Genomic DNA, 21806 nt, shown 5'->3' on the forward strand with positions numbered 1-21806 from the left:
TTAAGAGTGGATCAGTCCAGCCAGACAAAGCTCATTCTCAGCAAGCGTGTCAAACTTGCTTGACAATGTGGCCTGTTTCAGGATGTTTTGAGCACCTTTAGGTTACCACCTTCCATCATTGTGAAGCCCAGGTGCAGACAAAGGAAATAAAGACAGATGTTCCAGATGCCTTTCTACTGAAATAATTGACATGATTGAGGCGACTTTCTTCAAAACCAGGACCATGCATGGGGAAATTCTGAAATGTTTTAAAACATTTGTTTAAAGCAGGAAGTAGTGATTTCTTATACAAGTGGAAAGATAAGAACATGAGGCAAGGAGTATTGAGTTGAACTTTAGAACTTGTGTAATTGCTCTTGGTGTCTCCTTGAACAAGCAATTCTCACGCAAGTCTTCTGAAAATTCTGTAGGTAGAATTAATCCTCTCACTCCTAGAAACTTTCAGAGCATTGATCATAAGAACAAAGTCTAAGGGATGCAGGTGCTCTTCTAAGTACTTGACATAAATTTCTTCATTTCATCATCAAAGCAATCCATGAGGTAGAAACAATTCCCAATGTTCAGATGAGGAAACTGAGGACCAGCGAGGATAAGTCATTTGAAGTCTCACAGCTAGTCACAGTAGGACTAAATCCAGGCCATGTGGCTCCAGAACAGCTCTACCATGTTATGCTGCTTCCCATTTCAAATGTGCGGAAACTAGAGCAAGTCCCTGCTAAAATACAGTTCATGTCTATAAAAGTTCCATCTCCTATCTACAAAATCTTTATATTGTCCATTCTTATCCCAGTGGCACAAAATATTTGCCCATTGTCGGCTGCACAAATAATTGTTATATTAATAAATATACCTTATGTTTACTCAATCCTTTTGAATTATTGGACATACTGAAATATGAATACAAGAAAAGAAATAAAGAAAAGATAGGCTCCCCACAAATCAATGTGTACAACTGAGAAAGAATATGCAAAGACCCAGTTGCGAGGGAAAGCACTCTAAGGAAGAAAAAGGGAGTGAAAGAAAGACTCAGAGTATCCTAGAATTTCGCTGTCTCTTTTTCAGGGCCCAGTTTTTATGAATTCTTTGGAATTGACATCAGTTGGTAAATTTTTCAGGTAAATGAATTCTTTGGAATAAATTATACTACATTCTCCTCATGGTACTCAAATTGTTTTCCAAACTGTTCCTAGTTTTTCTCCCCACCAAAGAATCCATTCCTTATAATCAGATAATTATTGGTCTGATCTGAAAAGTAAAATTCTGAGTTTTTAATTTTTCAAAAGCTTTCCAAAGATTAAGGAGTCTTGGAAAGTACAGAGATCTTGCTCACAGTACCTGAGTCCATGGTATGGCATCTACACCTACTATTGAACTAAGATAAGACGGCTAGAGAATTAAAGAACAGTTATAGTTGTTTCTTTTTTAAAATTTAAAAAGTCGAAATTCCCTCCCAACAATAAAGAGAGCTATTTTATACTTCATATTATCACTGCACTGAGAAAAATCCCCATGGAATTGCTGGGGAGGGGAAACAGAACTTGTTCTTGCTTTGACTTTTAAAAATAGGTCAGGGCATCAGAATCAAACTGCATGATTATCTTAGTGTCCCACTTTATTTTATTCTATTTTATAGTTTCCCAGTTTGTGTCTCTCTCTGAGGGAACCATGGGGAAAACGAAATGTCTAGTGAATAGTTTTTTCCTAAGAAATAAAAATGTACAGGTAAAATGTATCCCTCAATAAACTGATCACCAGGGGAAATAGGGCAGGAAGGCAACATTCCAACAGATTTTTCCAGAAACCTAGATAAACTGTAAGAATAATTGGAGTTGTCTCACGAGGGAAGCCATAAAATGCCACCATGTTGAGATGAATAAAGGATTAGGAAACATTGCAGAGGGCACAGTCATTTCCCCTGCACATTAATGCACCAGCCTATGTTTACAGTGCAGATGGCTTTTGTTCCCAAGGCAGAATTATGAGTTCTGATGGCAGGGCTATGGGCTGTAGATGCCTGATGGATTTTCCAGAGACAATTGAGATGATTAAAATGCCCAGTAACAAGAAGGAAAAAAAAAAAAAACGTTGATTACAACACGGTTGAGATTACTGAAGTGCAGCTTTTAAATTGGGTTGTTTTTGTTTGACATATTCTTCTGGTAATGGTGAGCCAAGACATTTGATAGTTGCTAGAATTGTGTTCAAAACAAAATTTATTCGAAATCCTTTGTAATTCATTTTTCATTACGTTCATGATTTTATTTTGCTGGTGGTGAGTTGGAAGACAGGAGTTGGATTTTGAATTTATTTAGATCTTAACTAGGATTTACTAAGCAGGGATGAGTGTGTGTTAATTACAACTGAGATTTGGAGTGGGATGTTATCTGATTGGTTAATACTGGGGATTTTACCTGTAAAATCTGGCTAATGCCCTCATATTTCCTCAAAATCATGCCATGTAGTCACCATCTTAAATGGACATGAGTCATTTTCCTTTAAAATCTTACTCAGTATTTTTTTTTAATTTGGTAATCATTTCGGACTCAAAACAAATCACAATAATAATTAAAAAGAACTCCTGATTACTTTATATTCAATTTCTCCCAAATATTAACTTTTTACTATATTTTAATGCCCTCCTCATGGAATCATAAGCATTCTCCACTGATAACCCATGTCACTTTCCTATCAGCTTCTCAAACTGCTTCAAATCCTCAGTTGCTGTTATGGTTTGGATAACTGGTATCCCCCAAAAGCTCATGTGTGAGACAATTCAAGAAGGCATAGAGGTGGAATGATTGGGTTATGAAAGCATTAACCCAATCAGTCAATCAATCCCCTGATGTGATTAACTGAGTGGGAACTGAGGGTGGATTCTGTGTGGCTGAAGGAGGTAGGTCACTAGGGGCATGCCCTTGAGGTAAATATTTGGTGGTGAGCTAAGCTTAGACTCTTTATGCTTTCTGATCATCATGTGAGCTTCTAGCCTCTGCCGTACTCTTCTACCATGATGTTCAGCCTCACCTCCAGCCTTGAGGAATGGAGCCAACCTCTTATGGACTGAAACCTCTGAAACCATGAGCCTTCAAATAACCTTTTCTTCCTTTATAATTGTTCTGGTCAGATCTTTTAGTCACTGCAGAGAAACAGCTGATTAGAACAGTTACCATTTAATTTTCATGGTTTAAAACGCCTTGCCAAGAACAAGGTGATTTATCAATTTACATGGCACTAAACAGTTGAATGCAATCATCATTTGTGTTTATAGCAAATGCAAACTTAAAAAGAAAATAGGGTAAACCACAAGTTCTCAAGAATAGGTATAATGAGAAGCAAAAGTAAGGACAAGTGAACTTCATTTCTGCTTTGTTGTATTTTTTGGAGACATCTTATTTCAAAGGACTACTCTGAGCCAACATGTGGTATGTAGATATGTGCATACTCAATTTAGGGATGTGAGAGGCAGTAGGAGGTCAGCAATCACAGAGCAGAACATAAATTTTGATCTGTGTAGGTGAAAATCAATACTGATACAGAAAACTAAATTGAGTTTTGATTCATGTAATTAATTTTTGAAATCTATTTGCAAAATAACTGCATGTGGAACCGGTTATTGAAATATAAAGTGCCAGGGCCACACCCTGCCACCTCTGTATTTTATGTGTTTTGATGTCTTCATACATGCAGAAAATGTGTGTGTGTGTGTGTGTGTGTGTGTGTGTGTGTGTATACAAAATAGACTTTTTCATTTCCTGGAAAGCTTAAATAAGAACAGTTGTACTCTTTGCTAAAGAATGAAAAGTTAGATGGACATTTCTTTGCCTATAACTTATGTCCTTTCTTTGATGGAGTCTATTTTGCATTTTTATTTTATTTTATTTTATTTTATTTTTTGGAACTGGGGATTGAACCCAGGGATGTTTAACCAATGAGCCTTTTCAAAAATATTCTATTCACCAGGCCTTTTTAAAAATATTTTATTTAGAGACAGAGTCTTATTAAGTTGCTGAGGGCCTCGCTAAGTTGCTGAGGCTGGCTTTGAACTTGCAATCCTCCTGCCTAAGCTTCCAGAACTGCTGGGATTACAGTTGTGTGCCCCAGTGCCTGGCCTATTTTGCATTGTTTATGACCAGCTGATATGTAGTTCACTTCATGAATGTGGAGAGTTTGTTATATCTTTTGATATTGTCAGAGACCAACAAAGTACTCCCATTCATTGAATAGACATTAGTATTTGTTCAGAGAATTAAGTAGTCAAGAAAATGTTATAACTAAATTAATTTGCTATGTTGTTAAACTGCCATCAATTGTTAAAGAGTCCTGCAGGGACTAAGCTCTATCTCTGTGGTCTTATGCATATGAAGACAAGCCTCCCTCCTTGTAAAAGGCCTTATCAAACTGTCTTCAACTCAAGGCTTGCACTCCTTTTATTTTTACATAAGACCAGTTAAGTTTCAGAAATAGTATGAAAATAACATTTGTGAGTATAGAAAATTGTGCATGAGAATAATAAAGTTGAAATGCATTTACAGTGCTCAGGATCCATATGCACAGGCACACACACTCTTCCCTATGTAAATTAATTAAGATAAAGACAGAGAAAGGCATTGGCAAAAAATGCTAAGCATAAGTAGGGACCAAGAGAGTGCACATCATTCTGTACAAGTGCTCACAGCCATAGGAAGACCCCACAGACTTCAAGGAGTGGCAATTGCCTGGATGGAGTAGTTTTATGGATGGTTTCCCCAATGTGGTTTCATGTGAAGAGCATCTTACTCGTGTTATCCAGAGTAGCCTAGGAAATCTGTGGGGTTTGTTGTCTCATCTGTGACTGACTCTATCCTTGAAGTCTTTGCCTATTTTCTTCTTCTTTCTTAATTCCTGTTTCCCTGACTTTGTTCTCTGAGGAACTAGTGTTGAGAAGAAGAAACACAAAGTATTTAAGGAACGTAAAAGCTGTCTTCTTTATTCTGGCTTCCTACTAGAAGCCAGATGAAATAATTGGTTACTAAGAGAACAGTTATATACCTTCCTTAGTCTTCTAGAAATTCAAAGCTAGAACAACTATATTGGAAGTCTCAGTGAACTGCTAGTTAAGAAGAAACGTTATAGAGGGCAGGAGTAGCCAGGTGAAGGAGTGGAAGGGAGAGCCTTCCAGGCAGAGGGGATTTAATCAGCTTCTGATTTAACCTGGGGAAGCATGGTATATGCATCACAGGAAGTGAAGGAGAATGTGGGTGGAGCATGGCAGGATGGGGAGAACAACACAAAATGAGTCCCTGGGAGGTGGACAGAGGCAGGAATCTATAATTCCTTGAGGGTCACCTTAAGCAGTTTGGACTACATTCTGGAGTAATGGGAAGTTGTTCATAGATATTGAACAGTGTTAGAAGAAAAGGGATTCAAACCATTTGAAGCATAATCAGAAATATAATATAGAATATTCCTGCCTCCCATTTTCATGCAAAAAATAAAACCTGTTGGCATCAAAATTAATGTAGTAGCCTGTTTAGCACTTGAATTTTCTACACACACACACACACACACACACACACACACACACTCACGCGCGCGCACGCGCACACACACAACAGATAAACCATAGGTACCTTAAAGTCACCTGTGTCTCTTCAGTAGAGTTCATGGCATTCATGGAAGAGGGTTTCCAGCCCATTGACAAAAGGAGAAGAAACAGCAACTCATGTCTCCACACCATGGATAATGAGCACCTAGCAATTCAGCAAAAATAATGACGTTTTATTTTTTTGTGCAGTGCAAAATATAAAATTCAAATAGAATTTCAAAATCAGAGTTTATATAGGGGTGGCTCATTAATGATCACTTCAGATTTGCCTTTTAAAAGGTAAATGTAAATTGTTTAAATTTAGATTTAAGTTCTTTTCCATCAAAATACATAATTCACTTGGCTGAAGCTACTTCAGAACATCAGCATTAACATAATTGATATATGAAAATGTATCAAAGTGATCATGAGAGAACAGGAATTAAATAATGGGAGCTAATAATGTAAGGTGGATTTCAAAGGCTGAACATCCATAATATTCTACATTTTCAAGGCAATACTATTATTTAACATCAAAACTATTTAACATAGCCCTACCTACAAGTTTAGATGAAAAATTCGGCAAATGCACCTATTTGCACATTTTCAATAAAAGTGAGCACTAACAGCATGAATGCCTATTCTCATAATCATTCACTGAGGACTAGTACAAACATTGATAAGGTTTGGAAAGGACTGCCGATGTGATTTGTCTGTGGTCTTTTCAGTGATTCAAGTTAGTAAGTGTTTTTTAAGCAAATGCTGTCAACACCATGTTATTCCCAGTTCCTTGCTAGGTATGTTGGAAGCAGAAAAGATGTAGAAATATTGTCCTTGCTTTCCAGCATCTTCCCTCTCTACTTGAACAATGACTTGGGGAAAGTGGAAGAGATTAGAAAAAGTTACGAAATCATATCTCATCAGAGTCCCAATAAGGACAATTTTAAATTAATGACCAAATTCTTATTAATATTAGAACTGAGGATTTACCTAAACTTTATCATCCATCCATTTATCAGTTCATTATTGAGCATTGGCAGTTTTCCAATTTATTACTGTGTATCTCATACTAGTGACTAAAGTTTAATGTCATACTCTTAGGAAGCAGCAGAAAGAGGTTAAAACATATTTCTATCAACTTCCAAGATCCATGTAATTTCCCTAGCTGGAGAGCGGTCTTTTACCATATTGTCTGGCCCCAAACAACAATCCCTTTCTATGTGGCAAGTGCTTCTTTATCCAGTGTTTTGGTTCTAAAGAAAGTTTTCACTTCTAATGCTGAGTCACAAGTGTAGGCAGATGACCTAGCCTGAACCAGTCACTGCAACCATCCCATCTGCTCTCTTACTGATTTAGAAATGGATACCCAACCAAACCAGATCAATAATAGCCCCCTTTAAAATGGTTTCCTTTAGGATAAAGCAGGGGAGAGTTTTGTGTCCCTGGTCATATGTTTGTATGATGTGACTCTGAAACCATGTACAGCAATGGGTTCAGAGAGATGGGAAATGATGGTGGGGAGAAGGAATCTACCAAGAGAAGGAAAGTGGCAGAGAGTGGATGAAGGATGAGGGGAAAAGTATCAGCAAGCCAGCCATGTATATATCCATTAAGACTATTTCTAAAACTAGTTTTTTCTACTCATTCCCATAATTTGCATATGGAATTAATACACTCCCTATTTCTGCTTTAACTACTTTTCATTGAACATCCTGGCTCATATACCACTGGGACTCAGCATGCAAAGTAGACAGCTTTTGGAGCCCCTATACTGGTTGGAATCCAGACCCCAGCTATTTACTAGCTAATTAGACTTGGGGAAATTACTTAGTTTCTTGAAATCTCTGTTTTCTCTTCTGCAAAATGGAGTTGAGTTGTTTATACCCTATGTTACTGAAAGAGTTGCAAAATGTACCAATATGATATATTTGATAAATTCCCTAGAAATAAAAAAAAGAAGAGTTGAAGAAGAATCTTTTCTTTTATAACCCTTGGTGTCTTTTTTCTTTTCTGGGTTCTACAAACTTTTCCATCATCCTTTCCAGCTGGCATGCTGGAGAAACATCTGTTCAGCACAAGCCTGCAGAGTGACTTTGGAAGTTTCTGTCTGGTGGTTGACTTTGCAACTCTCCTTAATTCAAACCATGAGCAGCAGTGGTCAGCTGTACACATAAAACCACACCGTGGTATTTCCTATTCCTCGTCTTTCCTGTTTGTCTCTATTCTCTGATGATCTGTGGAAATCTCACAGGAAATTCAACCAGGAGAGCAAACTGCGTATAAAAAAAAAAAAATATTTCTAACAATAGGAATTAACCACCACAGAAAATGAAGTTTGAAAAGGCCTTCTGAAAATATTGACAAAGTATTTTCTGACTGAAGAATAAAGGATAAGCACAAGTGGAAAATACTGAGCCAAAACTATTTGTGTGTTTCCTCATTCAACTCATTATTATCTTTAGAAGTAAATATTATTACCAAACTTGATGCATGTGGAAACTGAGGGTCAGGAAGTTAAGTCATCTGCCCTCCTACCAAGTGGAGGAGATTGCAAAGGTGTGTCTTAAGCCAGTTCAGTGCACTGATTTTTTTCCCCAGAAACTACCTGTTGAGCAGAAATAAACCAACAATAGTAATATGACATAGGAAAAAAGATTTTGATTACAAAAGAACTTCTTGGGAAGAAAAGAGTTTCCAGGGTGAGAATGAAATCTGAAATTGCATTTAGGATGAATTTCTTAGCTAGACAGTTGAATTTTTCTTTTATTGCCCTCTCCCTCTGTTTTAAGGCAATCATTTTATAAAATAAATTCCACATAAATTTAAGGCAATCACTTCTTCCCTCTTGCCCTTTAAAAGCTACAAAACTTCCATCTTCCAAACTGGGCCAAGGGAAGTGGTGTCACATGGAAAATGCAATGTACCCTAGAAATAGGGAAGGTCTATTCTAATTTCACTCTTTCTGAGGCATGCAGTCACTTTCCATGTCTCAATTTTTTTTTATTTCACTAGTAATTCTATTGTAACACCAACACCTGTGAAAAGAATTTATTCATGATTGCAACTGGAGTGGGAGTGAGGCAGTGGGAATTTTTTTAAAGCAAATAATTAGAATTGTGTGTCTTTTCTTCCCAGTTCTCTGTTCACCAACTCCCCCACACACTCTCAACACTTTTCTACCAACAACTTCTAACAACATATTTAGCTATGCAGAGTCTCAATATTTTCACTGGAATCTATTTTTCAACATCTTACTATTTGGAGATAAGTTCATTTTTCCTTTTATAAATCAGTAGCTAGAATGTTATAGATTAAATCCGAGCCACAATTTCACCTTGCTTTGCAAACTGAAATGTTCATTTATTCATTCATGTTGACAGTAATCAACATCATCATCATTTAGATGCTTTTAGAATGCAACACTTTATGTAATTTTGAAACAGATTTTTTTGTTTTCTAATTGGCATAGTGCTTTAAAGGCTTTGATTCTGGAGTCAACTTTTCCTGGACTAGAATTCTAGCTTTCTCACTTCCAGCCCTGAGTCCTTGGACTGTTTAATTGCCTCCATCTTAGTTTTCTCATCTGTCAATAAGAAGATGGATAATATGTCCATCTTAGACCTCTGAGGAGATTAAGTGAGACTATGGATAAAAAGCATTTAGCAAAATGACTGAGATGGTGCATTCTCCATGAGAGCTATCCTCTACCATTATCTTCCTCAACATCGTTATAATGTGACATTGCAATAAAACAGATACATCAAGCAAAAAAAAAATGATATATGCTCTTAGTCTGTTTTACCATCAACTGAAATTTATTCCTCACAGTTCTGAAGGGTGGAAAGTTTAAGGGCAGACAAGTTTGGTATTGGGCGAAAGCTGCTCTGTGCTCCAAGATGGCACCTTGTAGACTATTAGAAAACAGGAAGAGGATTAGGAAGAAGGGGATCAAAAAGGTGGGGGAGGGAGGGTAAGGAGGAATAATGGAGGATGGATATGATCAAAGTATGTTATATGCACATAAGAATAGGTCATACTAAAATCCATTATTCTGATAATAAATATGCACTAATAAAAATATTTCAATTCCCAAGTAAAATTTTAATTATCATACAAGGAAACTTCTTTAATAAATAAAAGAAATATGATAAGTGAAGGTAATCATTATACCCACAAGAAGCACATGTTATTTGACACCCAACCCCCCCCCCCAAAAAAAAAATAAGATGGTCCTCGCTTCATCCTCTGGAGATCATATGCTATGTCCTGACACGACAGAGGGCAGAAGGGCAAACATGGTGTCACTTCTCCATGAAACCTCTTTTATAAGGCATTAATGCAATTCAAGAGGGTAGAGACTAAGGAGTTAATCACCTCCTAAAGGTATCACCTCTTTTTTAAAAAAAAGCTAAATCTTTTTAGTTACAAATGACAGAAGAGTCTGTGTTGACATATTTATACAAACACGGAGTATATCTTTTTCCAATGAGGATATTGTCCATTAGGTTTCAGCATGAATTTTAGAGGGGATCTAAACATTCAAACCATGACATGTACCGTTAATTTTAAGAAGAGTTTTCCAATATTGACTTTTCAAGGAATTTAAAGCAATCGTAGGGATCTGTCCCAGTATAGAAAGCTGCAGATTGGCACTCAGGAGTTCTGATTCAGTGCATGTTACAGTGAGAATGCTACCCTTGACAGACATGGCTACTCGGCTGGTGCAACGCATTTCTATGTGGAAATAGAGCACGTCAAATACCTCACAATGGCAGAGCCAAAGTACCCACTGGATATTTGAACAGGAAACATCAGCAATATAAATCCCCCTTTGAGTCAATAGGTCTTTAGATGTTGATAAATGAAGTAAAAATTCATGAAACTGCATCTCCTTAAATCACAGGATGCTGGAGGAACTGGAAGGGTTCAAAGTCTCTTTCATATAGTACAATGGGTTAACTGTCTAAAGTAGGGTTGAAAATCATGATCTGGTCAAGGCCATTGAAAAAAATAAATATATTCCAAGTGCTTGCTGCATGCCAGCACTGTTCCTGGACTGTAGGGGCAGTGGAGCACAGCACACTTCAAAGAGCTTATAATCCTGACTGGGATAGGGCGAAGGGATTTTGGAAAAGGGGGTCTTCATCAAATCCTGATCTGCAAACCATCCAGGGTCAGTGACTTAAAACAAGCTAAATACTATGTACAGGGGTGACAAAGGAACTTGTCATTAGGGTTTCTCAACCTTTCGTTCATTTATGCCCCCACATAGATTCCTTTTATACACTTTCTTTTAATTACTCCTCCCAAAATGAAATCTTAATAACACAGGCAAATCATGTGCTTATGTACTGGATGTATAATCAGAATACAAGAGAGAGAAAATTCTGCTTTTCAAGAGTGAATTTCCATCCCTTTGGAGGCCATCCCACTCCCAATGCACCATCGAACCTATCTTTTAGGATTTTGGAGCAGCTTCTAGAGATGGTAATTCTTGGGTTCCATTTGTCATTAGCAGAAATTTCTCAAAGAAGGAAGTGCATTCCAACCAGTGTGAAAAGCAGTGATAGTAGTGGGCGAAAGAACCTTCTATGCTTGGGGAAACTGTCAGAGAGGCTGGAATGTGAGGCTGAAATCAGGGTGGTTTGAGGGAAAGCAAGAGACATAGCCATATTGAGAAGCAGAGCCATGGTAAGCACCTCACCCTAAAGTCAATATTTCCCTGCTTCTTCTCATCCTTTTCTGCCTTTTTTACACTCAGGTTTTAGAAACAACTTTGCTTCTGAGGACAATGGTCTCTCACTTTAGCCTTTGAAATGCTCCCACAATTGAAGGAGAGGGCCCCTTGCAGCTATGAGGCTAGCAACAGGGGTTTGAAAACTGCTATTCTCCTTCTGAATGGGTCAGCTGGGAAATCAGGGGAAATGAATCATTGAAAACAGCTGTGTGGGTTGAACAGGCTTTGGCAGTTGTCCATTGTTTGCCAGTAAAAGTAGCAGCAGAAATCAACCTGTACTGAATGTTACTCATTACATATGGCTCCACTGATGCTGAGTTTCTTAGAAGCTGATTTCTATTCTCCCCCGATTTTACTATTACAAGAAAGTCTTACACTCACGTTACAGAGAGAGGTATCTGAATTGCATATTAGTTTGCGTTATTGATATTAACTCTTTTTTCTTCTACCTCTGCCGTGTTGGCTAGTAAGAAAATAATGCCATGGAATAATACACATATGCTCTCGTGCCAAATTTTTGATTTGTTCATTTTCTTCTAAAATAAAGATTGGGCCACCATGATGTAAAGAACATTAGGCTTCCTAGGGAAAGAAAGAAGACAGTGAATTTGAAACCAAGAAGGTTTCAATATAATTTGGAAACAAAGCCCCAGCTTTTTGGACTAATCTGGGACTTATTAAAAACAACTATGTTACAAAATAATGAAATAATTCTACAACCGACATCTAATTACTTTACTTCAAATGCCACTAAGCCGTTTTTTAACTTTAGCAAACAACAAGAATCCCTCCAGGGAATATTTGTAAAATAGAATTCCAAAGCCTGTCTTTGTGTTTGGTTCCTATGATCTACCATGGATTTGTTTTCTGACATGTTCAAGTTGTATATAATTTTATAACACATGGAGAAACAGGAAGCCCAGAACTGCTAAAAGCAGGCCATTCATGCAGACATAATGTAATTGCACTCAGATGGGATATTCATCCTTCTGGGTCTTACTGGGGGCACTGTAATTAATTAAAGAATGGCAGATGACATTGCCGAGTTCTTTGTCCCTTATCAAGATTTCATTTTCAGGACAAGGTACAATCAGTGAAAATTATTCATTAATACCCTATTAAGTTAATAAAAGTGAACAGGGAGGAATGAACTTAGCTATGAATCACGGGTGAAAACTGAGCTCAGCCTACTTTGGTGATAGAGAAGTTTCTCTATGTCAGAGGCTCCAGAGTAGGTGGTGCTCCAACTTTTCCATGACAGGCCCCCACTTCCTGCAGCCACCAGCGGCAGCATTGCTTACACACCACACCACCAATGGTCTTTTGACAGTGGGGACCTTCCACCATTTCAGAGGCAGGTAGATAAATCTGAGTCTTCATCAGCCTGCCTGAGACATTAACTGTTCAAAAGAAAATCACCAAACTGTAGGAACAAGGCTAATTCATGTTGCTTACTCTTTCCTTCAGGAAAGATGAAATTACACAATGACTATGTTTTTTAAAATAAAAAGATAATGTCAATATCTATTGAATTCTGAAATTAAGAGAGCTTCTCTGTACTAGAGCATTTAATTCATGTGGGATTTTGTTTTTCTCTTGATTTCTTTTGATGGAGAATAGAAATGAATTTATTAAGAAATTAGTGAAACGTAAACATTAAGACTTTTCCAAAAGCATGGGAAAAGCTCTATCTTTATCTTTGTTTTCATGTTTTTGTAAAATTTTCAAAATACTATGTTTTGGATAGCTATATTGTCACATTCTCTAACAGCGCCTCCATCATAGTCTTCTACATAAAGTGTCATTGGAGTCCCTGCAGACATTTTTACAAGCTACAAGGAAGTTAGTAGAAGTTTGTGTAGGTGTTAACACTATTGTGTAGATTTATTCATAGTTGAAACATTGTAGGGCTCCTGGAAAATCTCCCCCAAGTGAAGCCTTGAGACATGACCCAATTAACATCCACCATGAAGTCCTTGAAGCACAGGCACTCAGCTAAGATATACCTGCCTCAGAGAAATGGCAGAAACAAATGCTGGTGGTGTAGAGTAGTTGAGTTTTACAGTAGTTTGTTTTACACCAATATATAATAAATGTAGTGGGGAAGAGAAAAGATAATTTGATTAACTTGTTATATCCTTCCTCTCCACATGAAAGTAATAGTGTCTTGTTTAATGAAAATTAATTTACTAATAATGTTGAAAATTCATTTCCTTGTTTCTTTTTTATGTTCAAATATGTGGTTCTGGGGATATTATTAAATTAGCATAATATTCAAGAAGGTTGTCATTAGGGTTTGACAAATAATTTATAAACTTAAAGATTTTTTATTTTTATAACATCTGTGTATATGTAAAATGAGATGAAACAGGTATGAAATGCAAAAGTGATTTTCTTTGAAAATTAGATATTCAAAGCAAAACATTATGGATAGTTTTAAATTTTAAAAACTGCTCTAAATGATTTAGTGACATTTTTCAATTAAAATTTTAGACTTCAACTTCAAATAAATTTGAGCTCAAAATACTATTCATAAATTATAATTGTCTTTTGCTTTTTAAGTTAGTATATAATTTTAAATACTTAAAAATAAAATAACTTTTAAGGCATATGGAAAATATTTTATTTAATGTTTTACATTTATTTTAAATATTTGATGAAAAATTATTTTATTTATTTATAATATAATTACATTTTATTTTTTATCTTTTAGATGATTAGAACAAAATTATTTCAAAAATTTGATTATTTACATAGGGATTTTCCTGACAAAGAAAAATAGAATCAATTTCATAAAGTAAATATAAAAAATGTCCAGAATTATGTTCTCTATTTGATTATTCACTTAAATAGGGCTGCTCCACCATGTATTTAAAGATATGAGGATATAATATATCTTACTTAACAATTTATTGTTTTGATTTTTTTTAGAGAGAGAGAGAAGTTTTTAATATTTATTTTTTAGTTTTCGGTGGACACAACATCTTTATTTTATCTTTATGCGGTGCTGAGAATCGAACCCAGCGAGCACATGCCAGGCGAACGTGTTACTGCTTGAGCCACATCCCCAGCCCTATTGTTTTTTTAATTTTAGAATATATATATGTAAGTATGTAGGCTTATTGGTATTCTTGTCCCAAGCCCTGCAAATATTAGGGGCAGATGTGCATTTCCTGACACCCCAATTTAAAATTTCAATTATCATTCATATTTCCATATACACTTTTTTTCTCCCCAGATCTACTTTTCATTAAAGCCCGTATAAATATTTTACTTATTGCCTATTTTATCTTTTAGATGTCTATGCATTTTACTTACTGTCCTTTTTTCTTGATTAGAATGCCAGCTTAATAAGAGCAGAGATTTTTGTTTCATCCATTACTGTATCCTCAGTCCTTAAAGCAGAGTATAGGACATATTTGGTACTTAATAAATTCATTTATTCATTTATTCTTCAATCAAAAAATGTTTATTGAACACCTATATTTTGGACACTGTTGAAGTCTGTTGATTGTTATTGAAAAGTAAGAGAGATAAAGGAAATAAAAAGTTCTAAATATATTTTTAATTAGAAAAAGAAATTGAGGTGATCTCATCCCATGTCTATGCAGTTTACTAAAGAGGAGTGGAAGAGTACAAGCCACCAACCACTCCCCCACCCACTAAGAGATTCCAATTAACCACTACTCATAAGCCTGGGAGCACAACATCATTTGTTTGTCACCCTTTCTACGGTATAAGAAGTGACTCACAAATTCTTTAATCCCTCTTGGCAGCAAGGTTGTCTCTGGGGCCACATACTTAATTGTTGCCTCAGGAATCATCCCAGAGTAAAGATGGATGTGAACTGGCATTAAATGGTAAGTCATACTGTGTCAGACTGCAAAGGCTTCTATGTTTTTAATTTTTTTTCCCCTCTCCAAAGGGAATTCACACACATGCTGCAGACATCAAAGGCTGTGGGCAATTAAGTGAGGTCCTCCAACACTACTCATGTATTTTTGTCTAATGGAATAAAAACTGAGTTTTGTTCAGTGTTGTTATCACCACCTCTTCTTACAGAAACCTCAGGTTTATTTTCTGCTCTGCCATTAATAACCATGTGACCTTGGGAAAGTTACAAGAGTTTTTTTTTTTGTATACAAAATGACTGGCCCTACAAATGGTAGAGGATGTTTAAGAGCTTTCAAACTTAAAACAGCGTACTTATAAGTTAATTTTTAATTTGTACGCAGCTCATAGTTCAATATTTTGATAATTTACATTTTATATATTTATCATAAATATCATTTTGTAGGATTTTTAGGTAGAGAAAGGAAAGAGGAGAGATATAAAGAAAGCAATTTCTGCTTAAAATACAAATATTGTTTAATCCATATGGATTAATAGTAAATCAAATGCATGAGAGGAAAAGTGAATCTAATTCTGGATTTAATTGGACATTCAGTTTAGTCAAGTATCAGTTGACCTCATGTGTGGAAACACAGAAGACCATCTGGCAGGAGGTCTGTTGAATTCCTTGCTTGCCAGTACTACTGGGCAAGAGTATTTGCCTAAGGACAGAAATATATACAAAGAAGGTCTTTAATTCAAAGAAGGGTATTAATTCAGGATATTTCTGATAGCAAGAAATAAACTAAATGTCTGTTTAAAAGATTTGGTTAAATAAAATATGATAAGGAAACATACCTATACAGGATAGCCATTAAGAATGATGTTGTAGAATTAAGTACATTGATGTAGAAAGATGCTCATGATATACAAGATGAAAAATTAAAGTGAACAGGAATATAGCTGACATATCTTATTTGCATAGGAAAAACATGATATATGAATACATAAAAATATATTTCCTTTTCCTTTATGTTTTCTCTCTCTTATTGCTATAGAGATACAATAAAAATCTTTATAGAAGTTACCATTAGGTAATGCAATTATAGAATGATTTTTATTTTATTCCTTATGCAAATGAACATTTTAAAATTTTTATATAATGAACATTATTATTTGTGAAATATTTAAATAAATGAATGAATACCAAAGCAGTTGATTGCTTTACCTTTAAGCCATGAATCTTTAGGGATTCCTAGATCAAGAACTTGAACCCTTAACAGGGAACTGATTAACACTATTTTTACCAATAAAGCAACAGAGTGTGACCATGTGGGAATTCTTCTGGCAATTCAGTTACTGGAGCCCTTCAATCCTGACTATATAATAATTATCATTTAGCTTGATACCTTCCTGAATAATTCAAAATACTCATGCCTACCTTGCTTCTTGAATAGGCCAGTGAATATTTATTAAACATTAAGCCTATGTTTTCTTTTATCATTTTATTTATTATTAATAATTAGTGTACATAGTGATATGATAATTATTATTTTATATTAAACACCATGTTACTTATTAAACAATAATCAACATAAAAAGAATGGTTTTATGCTAGGTGACAGGATTATAAGGGATGCGAAAGCAGATAGAGAGAAAGAGAGGGGGTTCTTTCTTCCTTGGGGAGCTAAAAAGTCATTTGCCCATTTTAAAGATGATGAAGCTACAACATAGAAAGTTTAGATGACTTGCTAAGTTACTGAATATTGACTAGGTCACAGATCCTCTAATTCTTCTAAATCTTGTGCCAGAACATTTTTCCATGCACTAAACTTAAATAAAATGAATACAGCTGAGATAAAAGCTAAAGAGGCAAATTTCTTCTATGGTAAATTGGGGAAAAATGGAAAAGAAAAAGAATTACCATCTATGGGTTCACTACCCTAAGCTAACTGCCATTAAAAATGATGCACATATCATGCCAGAAAGACTTTTAGTAACCATTGTGTTAGTCAGATTTTCATCACTGTGACAAAATACTTGACAAAAACAATTTAAAGGAGGAAACATTATTTTGGCTCATTGTTTCAAATGTTTCAGTCCATAATTCACCAGCTCCATTGTTTCAGGGCCTGTGATGAGTCAGTACATCATGGCGGAAGGGTGTGGCAGAGAAAAGATGCTCACCTTATGATGGCCTGGAAATAGAAAGAAGTGGTGGAGAGGTGCAAGGAGCAAGGGACAAGATATACCTTTCTGGGCATACCCTTAGTGGCCTACTATCTCCAATTAGGCCTCATCTCCTAAAGTGTCCATCACCTCCCAATAATGCCTACAAATTATGAATTCATCAATGGATTAATCCACAGATGAAGTTAGATCCCCTGTGATCCAGTCACTTCCCCAAAGCTGAAATAAACAAGGAAATCATCGTTAACAAATGGGTCTGCCTCATATTGTGTATAAAAAGTCAAAGATAAGTGCTTGGCAATGCAAAACAGTGAGGAAAATATAAGCCTGCCTGTATAGTATATGAAATAGGTATTTACTTTAGAAGTGCCAAAAGCCTACAACTTATGTTTTTATAAGAATTTTATTAAGAAAAAAAAGTATTTTTCTAGGATGTTCTAAGATATCTGGTAAGCAGCACACCCTCATATACACATGAACATCCAATTTCAACTAGCGGCTCCTTAGACCTTTAATATATAGATTCAACTGGCCCTAACAGGCTCCAATTCTCTTGGTTGTAGATGCACAGAGTCCTCACCTCACTACTGCTGTGAGTTCTTGACCTTATGTTCTCAGGGCCACTATATCCTCCCAGTTCCTGGAACATCATTTGCCATCTCTGTGCCTCTCCACATCCCCATTTGACTTGAATCCCAGCTCATTTCCTTTCTTTAGTCTTCCTCCATCTCAGATACACACACACACACACACACACACACACACACACACACACACACACATCAAAGTATTCCTTAAAATAATGGGGCTTCCTGAATTGGGGAAGGAAAAGATAGTTCAGAACACAAGAGCAGCATTTTGCTTTTCACCAATAGAAACAACTTGCCAAGGATCAAGTAGGCATTGCTTCTCCATGGTGGAGTGTTACTGGGTACTTCCTGTACCTTCCTGTCTTCATCTGTTCAGTTCATGCTAACTGAAGTTATCCGCTCTTCTCAGTTCAATTCTTCCCATAGGCTTTGCTCAGGAGTTGAGATTTCATCAACTACCCAGAGTGACTGCATCTGGCCTATACCTAACCTGGAGCTTCCTATTTCACTCAGGTTCAATCAAGCATTTTCTCAGATAAAGATCCTTTCATCCTAGAAATTTATTTTGTGCACTGTTGTAAAAAAACACCCTTATATATCCACATAGGGACCTTCCCCTCTTTATTGTAAGATGAAAAATTCTTCCCCATATTTTAGCATTCCTGGGATCCAGGTGGGTGTATAAATTTGGTTAATAGGGAGCTCTTTGGATGGTCAAGAGAATCTGGGTCTGAGGCAGTTGAAAGGTAGTAATGATGACTCAAATAAAGTTTTTCAAAAGTAACAATAAATTTCCTTTTCTCCTCTCTGCTGGAAATGGCCGATGCATTTTGTCAAGAAAGCCAGGTGACTTCTTCTTTTGTGGGGTTGTTAATCCCCAGTCCTGTCAGTTGCTGGGTCTTCAGTTCTCATGTGTCCTTTATGGCCACTGTACCTACCCATTTAAGCTCAGACACTGTGGTTTGATGAAATAGGGGACCACTTAGATCACAGGTTCAGAATTCCAGCTGCTCAACAACAAAAGATTGGACACCCCTCAATGTGGCAGTTTCAGAAAAGTTAGTATGTGAATGAATCTTGTGACTATCAAGGGTTCTGTAGAAAAACCAGTGTAGAAACTCATGTTGAAAATGCCCAAAACAGAATGCTATAAGAAATGTTGATTAAACGGTGAGAAGGAAATGTGCTGGGTTCTGTGATGTAAAGGGGAAAGAGCTGAATTCATGGACATAGTCATGTTTCCTGGACTTGACTTCATGGACATGCTCCTTTCATGTTCCCTGGACCTGTCAGTGTGCTCACGTTGACATCATCAGCCCATCTGTATCTTGGGGCATGAGGGCTATTTTCTCAGAATCCTACAAGTTTTCTCTGTCTAGAAGCATGAACAAGAGGCTACTCCTGGATAACTTATGTCACAGGTCTGCTTGGAAAGAACCCAACTATGGTACCCACCATCCAACTGGGAAGTGTTTTGTCTCAATACATATGATAATCAATACATACAATCCTTCATTGGTGATCTTGACTGCTAAAAGTGGTCAGCCATGAGTCTGTATAGTGACCATGTACAGCACCAGACAGCTGTGGTGTGAAGAAGTGAAGTCATTTTCTTTTTCCTACATTTTTTTTTTGTACCGGGCATTTGGATTGGTTTATGAACATTGTCTAGAAACTTTGGTGCTTGAAACATACTCCCTTGGGCTTATTTATTTCAGTGTCTGTGAATTTACAACTTTGGCACCCGGTTTGTGTTTATTTTTAATGGCAGATATCCACTTTAATGTTGAAACTTTTAAATGTTGACACATCCACATTGTATAGAATATTACCATTAATTTGTAACCAAGTATGATCTCATACTATTACTTCTCCCTTTGATTTAAAAAAAACACAAATTTTTTATTATTTCCCTTCAAGAATGTCAAACATTTGGTTTGAAATTTAAAAATACTAATAAAGCAAGAGTGAATTTTTTAAACAAAGAAGCTCTTAATTCTATGGTGGTCATATAATCAAAGGTGTTTTAAAATTAAGGAAATGTATGCTTATATTAGAAATATGTGCTTATTATAAAACTTCCTTAAATATTTCAAAAAGTATAAAAAGAACCAAGTTAACCATAATTCTGACACTCAAATATAAATACTATTAACACTCTTACAGTATTTCCAAATATCTCTTCGGTTGATACTTATGTATATTGGCATAAGTAAAATCACACCATAATAACGTTTAATAAAATATTATACTTACATTGCAATGTTTCATGAATGTTTTTCTACATTGCCTTCTCTTATTCAGAATGCTCATGTCTTCCACAACCACAACACCCACTCTACAGAGAATGAATGTATGAGTAGCGGATAGTACTGACTCAAAGGACGTGCTGCTTTGAAGGAACATCTGCTGACAGCACAGGAATGATTCATCATTGTTTTCACTACTTTTAGTTGCTGACTTTTTCGAGAGGGAGAATATACAAGGAGGTATATACAAACATTCCCCTACCATGTATACTGTACTAACTCTGCAATGTATCTCTTCTGATGAATAGAGGAGGAATGTGGAAAGGTAAAACCAACTCATTCTGAACAAGTCTTGTCTTAGCAAGAAAGAGACAGTTTCCCAATATTTAAGGATCCAGAAATATTAGAAAGCATGAAAAACAAAGTATGACAAACAAAAGCAAAAGTGAGGTCATTCTTTCCCAACTGTCTTTGCAAACCTGGATAAGTTCTTTAAGCTTTCTGAGCATTAGTTTCATTCACTGTACCAAGAAAAAGCTGGGGTTTTTTGCTATGATCATTTTGTTTGCCAAGACTGAGTCTCTGAGTTCCAACAATGGATGCATGGTTTCTCTTTGCCCAGTTCTTTTTCTCTTGATAACGCAACTCATCCTTTCCTTTTGGATATCCACCCTTTCCCCATTGTCCACCATGCAACTTGAGTGGGCCTGACTCCACCTCTGTCTCCAGAGACAGGCTTATCAACCAGATCTGGCCACTCAGAATGCCAATCCTTTGATTACTATGATTGGCCTGGGTTGACATGTGATCCAAGTCAGCCAAATGAGAACACTTCTTGGAAAAGAAGGATTGCTCTTTTTGCAAATCTGTAGGTGAGTCTGAAGCTGTCAATGGCTGTTTGCATTGCTGGGGACTGTCTATGAACAATATAGCAAGCAATAATTTAAACACACAGGTAAGCAGAGTCTGTAGCTTGACACTTTTCTGTCTTATTTATGAAGGTTTTTCAAGACAAAGAGGTCTAGGTTCTTAAAGAGTAATTGTGACACATGGGCCACATGTGGCAGGTATGCAAATAAATAATCAGACTTCAGGGAGGCAGGACCCTTACCATGGAATTTCCAGCTTCAATAGGAGTTTTACATTTGAAATCTGTCATGGAAGCTGAGACCCATCAAGGTGGGCTTGGATAATAAAAATACTAGTGAATTTGAGAATTTTCCAGACACCACTTAAAGCTCCCTGGACTGTGGTATATGAGCCCAAGAGGAGGAGACTGGTCTAAAGTGATTGCACTTAAATTTCCTACCATGTCAATCATGTAAAGGCTTACTGTTGAAAAGAATCCTCAAAAACTAGAATTTCTTGCATACATGAATTATTCAACGGAGAATCATGCCAATTACAGAGCAGGTTCCTTTCTATTTTCCTTTCACTTCTTTGTAGAATCCACATTGCTTGACACATTGTTCTTCAAAATATAGGTGTCACTGCAGGTTGTCAATTTTCTTCAAAAAAGGAGATGAGAAGAATTTTGCAAATGTTATGAGTAAATTGCCAAGAAGGTAGATTGAGGGTTGTGACCACCAGGGTTCCTTCTTGATAGACGAAGAATGGTGATGCCACCCGTTTCTTAGAGCATGTAT

The 21806-nt window shown here is 36.3% G+C and overlaps 1 long non-coding RNA gene across 5 annotated transcripts in view; it reads right to left on the minus strand.

Annotated features, from left to right (window-relative positions):
* Positions 1 to 21806, minus strand: part of LOC144375051 (uncharacterized) — a 428255-nt gene that overhangs the window by 177599 nt on the left and 228850 nt on the right. For all 5 annotated transcript variants that reach the window (XR_013434386.1, XR_013434385.1, XR_013434383.1 and 2 more), the window contains one exon: positions 5610 to 5729. This is a non-coding gene — a long non-coding RNA (uncharacterized LOC144375051). The remainder of the gene's footprint in view (positions 1 to 5609; positions 5730 to 21806) is intronic.

The sequence above is a fragment of the Ictidomys tridecemlineatus genome, chromosome 2 (assembly GCF_052094955.1).
Source record: "Ictidomys tridecemlineatus isolate mIctTri1 chromosome 2, mIctTri1.hap1, whole genome shotgun sequence".
Taxonomy (NCBI): domain Eukaryota; kingdom Metazoa; phylum Chordata; class Mammalia; order Rodentia; family Sciuridae; genus Ictidomys; species Ictidomys tridecemlineatus.